Here is a 10,977-nt window from a genome sequence, read left to right on the forward strand (position 1 = left end):
AGAACAATCAACGTTCAACAAGTATCATGTATTTCAGCTTTGCCAATCTGAACGCGCTCGGCGTGCTCTTGCCATTCTGAGCAATTTGCGTTCGGCACAATCTTCCACCATTGAACCAGAGGTACCCCCTCTGTGCTCTAATCTAGTGGACCAACATTATGTAAAGGGTTTTAAGAAGTATCATACCAAGAGTTCTTTTCTGCTTCCTATTAGTCTCATAAATTAATGCTTTCATATCTGGGTCATTTTTCAAGGAAGGCTATCGTGTGCACAAGGAATGTGAGTTGGTTTCTTAATGACTATCTCAATCTCAAGATTCAATTTCTTCTCATACTATCGAGAACCTCTGTCTCAATTGTTAGATCAACCCTTCATCTCTTGATTAAATACCAACTTAACTTTAGATTCATTATTTGGAGAAGAAAATCATGTATACCATTATAATATATAAGTAACTCAAGTTTTTGCATTATTTATTTATAGTGGTTTACAAAGCTCTAAGATTGCTAACTATGCCCAAGCGAGTGAATCTTTTATCTTTTTTATTCATAAGGTTGGTTCTCCTACGATTGCATAAGATCTGGCTCCTCTTGCTCTTCCTCTACCTCGTCCTCCATTTCAACCTCCTCTCACATTATCTCCTTGATTTTGAGGAATGGCTTTAGGAGTAGTTAGAGGGTTTTTCTCTTCAGGATAGTTATTTCTATAGTGCCCCATTTGATTGCATCCATAGGTCCTAACGTTTGGGACGGTATGCTCCAGGTTTACTACTGCAGCTAGCCCACGTTGTTGGTATCCTTGGTTGAAAGTTCCCTTGGCTCTTCCCCTAAAGTTATTAAATCCGTTATAGTTCCTTATGGAGTTGGTTCCTTCGGCTGCAAGAGGCTTAGCCCTGAGAAGGGCATCCTGTATTGATGTAGGCCTCATGGCTTCGAGACATGTACTCAGGGGTTTTTTGAGGCCTTGATAGAAATGGGCAATTTGTTGCTCCATGGTCATCTGGGGAGCATAGTGTTGTAAAGACACGAACTTGATGTAGTACTACTCTAATGAAAGTCCTAGTTGGCATAGACCAAAGAACTCGTTCATCTTGATAGCTTGATGTGCAGGAGGGAGATAACGTTCTTTGATTGTTGCCAGCTTCATTTCCCCCCAAGATGGACTACTCGTGGGATTATCTCTACATTGTTGCTTCCACCAAAGTTTGGCATCTCCGTTGAGACGGAACATACCCAACATTGTTTGGTTTTCTAGAGTAGTTCCTGCAGCTTTGAAGTAGTCATCCATAGCATCTAGCCATGCTTCAGTATCTCGCTCTAAATTGGGTCCCTCTCCCTTGAAAGTAGGGAGTTGAACTTGCTTTAGTAGTAATTTTTTCTCTTGACTAACAGTGTAAAGGCTATCTACGCGAGTATTTCCCTGATATTGGATTAGTGGAATTTAGTACCAGATGAAAACTCTTATGCTTTTAACTTATCTCATACTCAAAACTTTTGCACACAGGATGAAGACAATTACCAAACCATAAACAAAACTGCTTACAGCATACCCTTGAGAACCATAGTATGTACAAGAGTTAATAGAATCCATGAATGTCCTACTATGTACAAGGGTGACGACAATCCTATACTAGAATCTTGTGGGCTTTGGGTGGATCAGATATAGGATCAAAATATACAACATCTTTTGGTCCATTAAAACTAGGGCCTACACCTATGGGCCTAATTCTACCTGGGTAGATTACTTTGGACACCTGATCAAACACCCACTCATTTTGCGATACTTGGACATCATCTATTACAAGGGTTTCTTCTGAATTCTTCGTCCCAACGAAAAAGTATACTTCAATCACTTGAAGATCTTCGGCCCATTTGAGTTTCTTCATATTTAGTTCTAAACCTTCTAATTCTCCCGCATCAATGAAGAAAATTCCACCAGATCTTGACCACTTGATTCTCCAAGTGGAAGGAGAAAATCTATTATCCAGTCATTTCATCACGCTTTTTCGCATTGAATAGTCTCGGGATAGGCAAGCCCTCATAAACCTAATGTTGAAATCTAGGAATTTGAAGTAGGCCTAATGGAAAATTTCTTGCAAAGATGGGGATAACTCTCTCTTCCTTCCACTCCCTCTCTTCAATTAAATACGTCTTTTATTGAATTTGTCAAAGATCATGTATTTCAACCTAACTCTTTAAACTTTTCCCTAGGTCCAAGACTTTAATTAACACACACTCTGATACCACTTGTAAGATCCCCAATCCGCCAATACCAAGATCGGGATGGGATCCTTGACAAGTCTCTAGGTCTAATAAAAATCAGAGTCTCTAAACAAGAAAAATACAAGGAATAGACCTTTACCATTGATAATGGCTTGGGTCTATAGCCTTAGAAGAAGACCTAGTCCTGTCTCGCAGCGGAAACGGGACAATGTATTAAAAGTCCAAAAAAGTATTTCGGCCCTATAACTGCCACAATTGGGCTAAGGTATCCTCAACCAACGCTTTTTCCCCCTAACAGATGTGAGGGCACATGCTCTGGTGGACTCCTCTTCCAAGTAAAGAATTTTTCTAAATGTTTTAGTGCGCAGGGATGGATAGTTACCTGACTAATCAAGTCCACCGGTCCATGATTGACAACCTTAGTCAATCCCCACTTACCACCCCGCACTCACACATGATTCTTTTGTTATTTAATTACTTCCACGTTCTTATTTAATTAAATTATTTTGTTTTGTTATCCCAAACAATTCTTTCCTACATTATAAACAATGCACGTTGGAAGTTACCTTTTGTTTCAGCCAGTTTATCCTTCCTAACTTTACGTATGCAATGCTAACTTAAAAATGAACTTTAAAAGATTTTAAGTGAACAAAATAGAAATCCACTTGGTACTCCTCGGCCATCTACTGCTGGGATGGAGCCTACAAACTTTCCTCAGTCGGCCTATGGCTAGACCCAGCCTCATGGTCATTAGTGGCTTTGTTTCGCTTGTTGCTAACAGCCTCTTCCTCAGTAAGAGGATTTCCCCTGGTTCTCTTTGGAGCCATGTTGGCAGCCGTTTAGGTTAATCAACTAGAGCTTAATCTCTAGTGATTTCTGTGTAGCATTCTCTCTAGATGAGAGAGAGAGTGTCAAGGCTCTGAGTCTCTCAAATTATGAAGCAAGGGGTCCTATTTATAGTTTTTTGGCACTCACAAGCTCTCACAGACTGTAAAAGGCAGTTGCTTGCAGTTCAAGCAAGGGGTCCTATTTATAGTTTTCTGGCACTCACAAGCTCTCACAGGCTGTAAAAGGAAGTTGCTTGCAGTTCAAGCAGTCCCCAACAAGTCAAAAAACACCCCCTGCTACTAAATGAGTCCCTGGCAGGTCATTGATGACCTTCCCATTACCTGCCAGCTTTTCAAATGTCAATTCTGCTATAATTTAACCTATTTTTTCTTAATTGATAAATATCTTCTAAATATCTGGGAGACCCTTAATAAAGTCTATTCTTAAATGATTATTGTAACCCTTCAATTTTTCTTAATAATTTATTTTACATTGAATCTTCCGTAAGGACTAGCGGGGTCAGTTTTTGTCCGAATTTAAATTTGAAAATTTCTAGCCCGGGGTTTGCTGTGGTTAAGATTCCAAAAATACCAATATTTGCCATGGTCGGACAATTCTACATTAATTTTTCAATAATCATATCAGTTTGATTAAGCTTTATACAACCTTTTAAGGTTTCAAAAACTGGAAACCTTACAAAGTAGCTAACAGATGAGCAAAGGTCAGTTTGGGCCAATCCAACGTCTCAATCATCATTGATGGTAACCATTTCCCTCATCCATTGTACATCATAGCAGACACAAACCTTAATGAAGAAATCATCTTGGGAGTTTCATGGATGCGTACTTACAAAGAAGTTCTAGATTGGCAGGATGATACTCTAAAGTACCACCTCAAAGGCACATTGTACATTACTCCCTTGGCACAAACGGATCATATTTAGAATGTACAACTAGAGAGGACAAACACAAAGCCCACCATCAAGATGCAACCATCTACAAACATCCATGGAAGACAAAACAAACACTAAAATTGCTCCTAATACAACGTGCTCAAAATGGTCTAATAAATGAATTTGACCAGCATCTACAGGCTTTTTCTCAACACATAATTCAAGTAATGCATACTAATGTCAATCCTAGAGACTCATATTATCCACATATGGAACATGTCTTAGATAAGGATGTTTGAAAGAAGAACATCCTACAAGTAGAGATGTACTTGTGTGTGGAGGTAGATGTAAATACTCTACGACATGAGTGAGAGAGACCCTCGTTATCCTTGCTCCACTCAGGCTAAATTGAAATCCATGATTTCTTAGACCATGTTTCTCCTCTTGTGACAACATGTGCCAAACAAAAATACCATATAGGTCCTTAACTGCATAATGTATAAATGTAGCAGTACACTATATATCAAAAAGTGTGTGCTCCTACATGACCTTGTCATGTCTCTAAAGAGCAAAGTGGATGAAAGCATTTAGTTTGACACACCCTACTCAGAAAATTCAAGCAAATCATATTCAAAATTTGAATAAAACAAAATCACATGCATACCTGAAGGTTTTAAACATAGCATTCACTTACCTGTAGTCACATGCCTAATATCAAATCTCCTACCTGAAAAGGCCTAGTAACTCTAGTTCAATATCACCTGAAAAGGCCTCATAACTCTAGTTCAATATTAGTGAAAATCAAGCAGTAGTGCACTTGTAACCCTGGGTGTTGTCTTTGCAATCCAAAACCCTTTCTCAAAATCTACATTGTCAAACCCCTTGGTTAGACATTTCATGGAGAGTGCCCAAACTAGCAGCCAGCAGTGACCAACACAGTTTATTGTGTCTAATAGTGATTGAAATCAACTTTGAAAGTTGAACTTTCCCCCTGGGGGATTCACTATTAGTAATCGGGGGATGTCAACTGCGTGCATCCAAATTAGAGAAACCCCCCTATGTACGATATCTTACATGCTAACCTACCCCCCTACATACGGACAAGATATTGAAATTCTCACAATGAGCCACCCCCTCATACGAGTTTCGTATTGAATGTAACGACCCACTGTTTTATGTATACTAGTAACATGACAATTTTAGAAGCACGTGCTTTTGCAAAAATATAGGTTAATTGCAAACAAATAGAAGTGTATATTGTACTTTATTTTCATTTGAAAGGACAACCCACCATATAAAGTAATAGATATAACAAATACAAGAATAAAATAAACTAATCGATTCAATGTAATCTGACAAAAAATGGGCAAAATTTCCGTTGTAAACTAATACAAATCTCAATATCACAACAAATAATACTAAACACCTACTTAGTAGGCTTCCCACATGGGATTTAAGGCATAAATATGAAATGGATTGTTCTCTAAATAGCAACGAGACATAAACAACCATGGAAAACTTCACTTATCAAATCAAAACACATTACAAAACAGCCCATTAAAAGATCAAACGTTTGGAACAAAAACACTACACTTGAGAACACTCGTTGCATCAACCTTAAATGACAGATCTTATCTATCTCTCTCTCTCTCTCTATATATATATATATATATACTTAGTATCAACAAGATTTGATATACCACTTCCGACCTTTGGCTTGGTCTAACAGTAGCTTAACCTCTGAACTGATTCATTATATGTTACATCTAGAGAATGGATGGACATATCTCTTCAATTCTCTCTGTATATATCTCTTTCCTTCTTTTTTTTTATATTTTCTAAAGTTGTTCTTTTAAAACTACCAGGTAATGACCCTATGGCCCGACTGGGCTTCCCTCTCCCTCTTTCAAAGCTTGGGAATAACTATAATATCCTCATGATGATTTAGGTCATGTAAGTATTTGTATGCTACCATGTGGAAACTCTTCACCGTGGGAACATGGTTTGGCCATAAGGTGTATGAAACCCATAATTTTTGGGTGCCAGCTATATTTGGGTCATATACTCTTGGGGGAAGGTCACTAATCATCACTTGAAGGCACAACGCGGCGTGACAGAAAATCAGAGCTTCTCTGCGGGATGTTGCAGACGCCGCTTGCTATCTTTGGGGTGCATGCAACTAGCACCGCCCCTCCGCGGGTGGGTGGGAATTCGAATGCGATGCCAGACTCCATGTGCTTGTGAGCGGGCTCCATGGCCGGAGGCAGCGGGAGACTGCAAGGCTTGACACTACCTTACAAAGGTGAGCATACCACTCACTTAGCTTCCATTGAGCAAAGGGTATTCTATTCTTTCATGTTTTTGCATACATTGAGTGGGTAAGAGTGTGAGAGGTTTCACCTTCTCTTTTTCAATATTGCTGTACACACTATACCGTGGGTGAGAGGATTCATCTCTGCAAGTCTTTTGGTGATGGATCCCAACAAAAAATCACTGGACGAATCTACAGAGGTACCTTGTGTGATTTTAATACTAAATGGCACTTTGGGTATGGTTGGCTTTTATATAATGGACTGAAATGATGGTTTTTTTGCTGGTTATTTCAGTACTGTTGATTACACCATTTTCGATTTGAACTATGCAAAATAATTATATGATCTTGCAATTTCTAATGGGGAACTTAGAAGCTTTTGGAAATATTTGGTAATGATAAGTCTAATCAGTGGTTTCGGATTGAAGGACGGATCATTGTATCCACTGTGGAGTAATGTTTGAGACAAAGAGTAGTCTCACGGGCTGTTAGACTCCTCTTCTATCTGAGATTGAGGAGTTGGGCTTTACTTACCTTGACTCTTGCCAATATATGGAAGTGGGGTGTCTAATCAGTGGTTGGACTAAGGTGGATTGTTCGACTATGTGATGATCCTTGCCGATGTTTTGATATATGAGAGGGAGAGATATCCTATGCTGGTCTAGACTGGTTTTTTTTGACCGAATGGTTTGCTGTATATTCACTGCTGACAGACTTTTTGGGATTGATATACCTTGACTCTTGGCACTATATGGTAGTCTCGAGCTGTTAGACTGCTCTTCTCTCTCAGTTTGAGGAGTTGGCCTTGGTATACCTTAACTCTTAGCAATATCTGGTAATGTTGTGTGTAATCAGGGGTCGGACTGAGATTAATTGTTTGACTTTGAGAGGATCCTTGCCGATGATTGATACAAATAAAGGTAAGCTATCTTATGCTGACCAGTCTTGACTGGTCTTTTTGCTGAATCTTGTCAATACCCGGTAGTGGTATAGTGATAGGGTGACTTTCTTTTATGACTGTAGTACTAAGGAATTAAACTGTTGCCTAGACTTAATTGCTGGTGGTAAAAGGTTCGAGTCTTTCTGCTGATTATGGTCTCGAATCATGTTTGACTTTGTGAGGATCCTTGCCGATGACTGATATATGTAAAGGTAAGCTATCCTATGCTGGTCTAGACTATTTGATTATGTTCGACTGTGTGAGGATCCTTTCTGAGGGATGGGATATGTAAAGAATGACTGGCTTTTTCAACTGGATTGCTATGAATTAAACTGCCTCCTAGACTGAATGGCTGGTGGTAAAAGGTTCTTCTTTCTGCTGATTATGGTCTCGGATCATAATCGACTTTGAGAGGATCCTTGCCGATGACTGATATATGCAAGGGTAAGCTATCCTATGCTATAGCGTCTAGGATATCTGATTATGTTTGACTTTGTGAGGATCCGTGCCAATGATTGATATATATATAAAGGTAAGATATCCTTTGCTGGTCTTGACTGGTCTTTTTTGGCCGACTCTTGGCACTATCTAGTAGTGGTATATTGGATAAGGTGACTGGATTTTTCGATTGGATTGCTGGTGAATTAAACTGCTACCTAGACTGCATGGATGGTGGTAAAAGGTTCTTCTTTCTGCTGGTTATGGTCTCGAATCATTACTGTGGGTTTTTTTTAAAAAGAATCTGTGACACAAAGATTGCTATAACTCACTAAAATAGGTTTCCTGAAATCTTTTTAATGGTGGAAATACTGGTAGAGGAGGATATCCATGCCAATGATTGTTTAATCTGATTGAAAAACACTAAAACCTGACTTCAAAATAACATAAGAAACAATTGGTATAGCGTGAACATTGTTCTGGGCTATAGAAACTTCGCTTAAAAGTATAGAAGGAAAGAACTAAACTTGAACTAAAACTGGAAAGTTTTTTGAAAATTTTATTCTAGATTCTGGAAATAAAATATTACTAATCACTTTAAACCTTAGCAACATGATTTTTCTTTTTTTGATACCTTGGTGACATGGATGACAACTAGGTCTCCCAACCTGCAATGCTGTTTGGAAGCTAACGAATGGTTTGTTTTCTTACTGTGGATGTAGGTAAGGGTGTCCTCTCCTTGGCTATGATTTAGGAGATGAAGTGCTGTACTTGTAACTATTGGACTATAGCAGGACCATCCTACCCTTTAATGGCCTGTTACTATGATGTATTTGCTTTGGATAAACTGTCGAAAGAAATACATGACTTTGTACTTTATCTGTAGGCCAAGGTATTTGTAGAATATCTCATGTGTTATGTATATTGTTAATAGTTAAAACTCTCTCCCCTTAAGCACATGTCTGCTTTTCGGCCCTCAGGTTGCCCTAGAGCACCCGGACTAGTCTACAGGATTTTTATCCCTAGAAGATATGGCTTGCAACCATATTTTTTGGGATAGGGAGTATCCCACACAACCGTTATGACCTTCTGTCTTGGTTGTCGTTAAGATGGAATACTTACCAACTCCTCTTATGGATCTTACTAATATTTTTCTGTTTCTGGCTTCAGATTATGCCTATCTCTGCTACCCTTGACCTTTCTACCTTGCCCTTCTCAACGGCGTCCATTAAAGTAATCCGAGATGCTTTAGCCATTTCCCTCCTGAACCAACACTCAAAAGTAACAAAGGCCCATGATTCGATCATGAATTTGTTAACTTTCAACAACTCGGTTTTGATCCTCGCCAACCTGGTTGTTGCTGATTCAAAGGAAGGGTTACTTCATCTGCAGAGATTGGCTTCCAATCTATCTGCTATTGAAATAAGTCATAAAACTGATGTGCTACAATTCTCAGCTAAGGGAGCCTACCTATCTAACTTTATCAAAACATTATGTGGCCTCACTTCATGTTTTTCTTCCACTAAATCATTTGATCATGCTAAGGCTCCTAAAGGCCTTTTTTGTAGGGATGACACGGCTCTGGAAGCAGTAAAAAGATTTCAACAGGGACTTAGCTCGTCAAGTGGAACTTGTTTATTTGATATGGTTCCAAAATTCTCTAAATGTTTTCCTTTCCTCGACCCTAGGCAGATTGCAATGGAAGGAATTGAGCTTGACCATCATCTTTGGGAACTTCAGAACAAAGCTTTTGTTGCACCCATCTCTATAGAGACTTGGGTCTTCTTAGCAGTGCTACCGGCCTCTACTAGTGAAGACTGTCAACTAGAGACCCTCAAAGGAGTTCAGTTCTTGGACAAAGGTGATGTAATAAAGGCACCTTTTAGTATGCACTTCTTGGATTCTAGGAAATTCCCAGTCTTATCAGGCATCTATGTCAAAACCAAGGGGATGATGACCTTTTCTAAACAAAGCAGTGAATTCTATTCTGAGTCTATTTGGAACATCTACCGTCCCTACATCAAGTGTGCTTGTAAAGCTTTGGATGCAAAAGCAGACTGTGAAAGAAACATCATTTGGTTTGATCATGCCATCTGGTTTCTTCTCAACCATCTAGAGGACCTCTTCCCATCACACACGGAGGAGCATTGTTTACCTATTATCCATTCCCAAGCTAAGGAAGCTGTGTGAGCCCAGATGGCATATCTACACTTCAGGAATTTCATGTATGAGGCTCTGAAGGAGCTAAAGTTAGATGCACCTAGTCATTTATTGTCAAATATTAGTGCCTATTAAGGGATCAAACATATTCTATCCCTTCGCAAACCATCACTAGATGGAGATGAGTCCCCCACTCCTAAAAGGCCTCTGTTGACTAGTTCTGCTTCTCACTCTATCACCTCATTTCTATCCCCCTCTTCTACACCTGGGTCTTCTAAAGGACGTACTAAAGCTAGAAGCTATGTCAAAGCTGGAAGAGGGAAGAATCTCCCTATCAAGAAAATGTTTAACTCTTGATTTTATTGCTTTTACAGATCAAGCGGAATACTTCTGGGAAGCTGGTTCTATGCAAAAAAGATTATCTAAAGAAGCATTTAATTCACTGGCATTTTTCAAATCGGGTTTTTGATCTTTATACACCAAAGTCTTTGATGCAAAATGCCTTTCAACAACTATTTGGCAATACTAACATGTTAGATGAATTGACTTTTGGCTGGACCTTTGACCCACCATTGAAGAATTTTGTATACTCTACATAATTTTTGACTTCTGACAAACAACCATTGTGTACATGTCCTATTTTTAGAGACTACTGTTTGGATTTTGGGAGTTTGCACAACACGTTTGTTCTACATATCTATCTTTAATTGGTTCAAAGGAAATCAAAGACCTATTAAGTAAAGGTCTAAATCATATCCCCTTACAACCTTTAAACCCACACTTGGCCTTTGCCGCACTACTTACTTGCTTGGCTAACATAGCCAAGATGTTGAATTTACAAAGTCTACAACATGCTAGACTTTCTGATTATATTTTCTCATATTTTCAAACATGTATTGGAGCAATCCCACCTACATGGTTAAGACAGGAACCAACTTGGCTATCTCCTTCACTGCTTTATATGATAAATAAACTAAAACAGGATTGGTTTGTGGTAGGACTTGACAAAGCCTCTCATATACCTACTCTTATCTGCAAGCTGCTAGCCAAAGTAGCATCTGAGGCTAGACTTAAAGGACTAGAGTTCCTGATATCTGAAATGTGTCCAGAAGAAACCACACGATACTTAGGTATTTCACTGAGTAACTTAAAACTAGGCACTCATAGTTCTAAAATACCTTTACTA

The sequence above is a fragment of the Adiantum capillus-veneris genome, chromosome 3, assembly GCF_014529385.1.
Source record: "Adiantum capillus-veneris isolate H3 chromosome 3, ASM1452938v2, whole genome shotgun sequence".
Classification (NCBI taxonomy): domain Eukaryota; kingdom Viridiplantae; phylum Streptophyta; class Polypodiopsida; order Polypodiales; family Pteridaceae; genus Adiantum; species Adiantum capillus-veneris.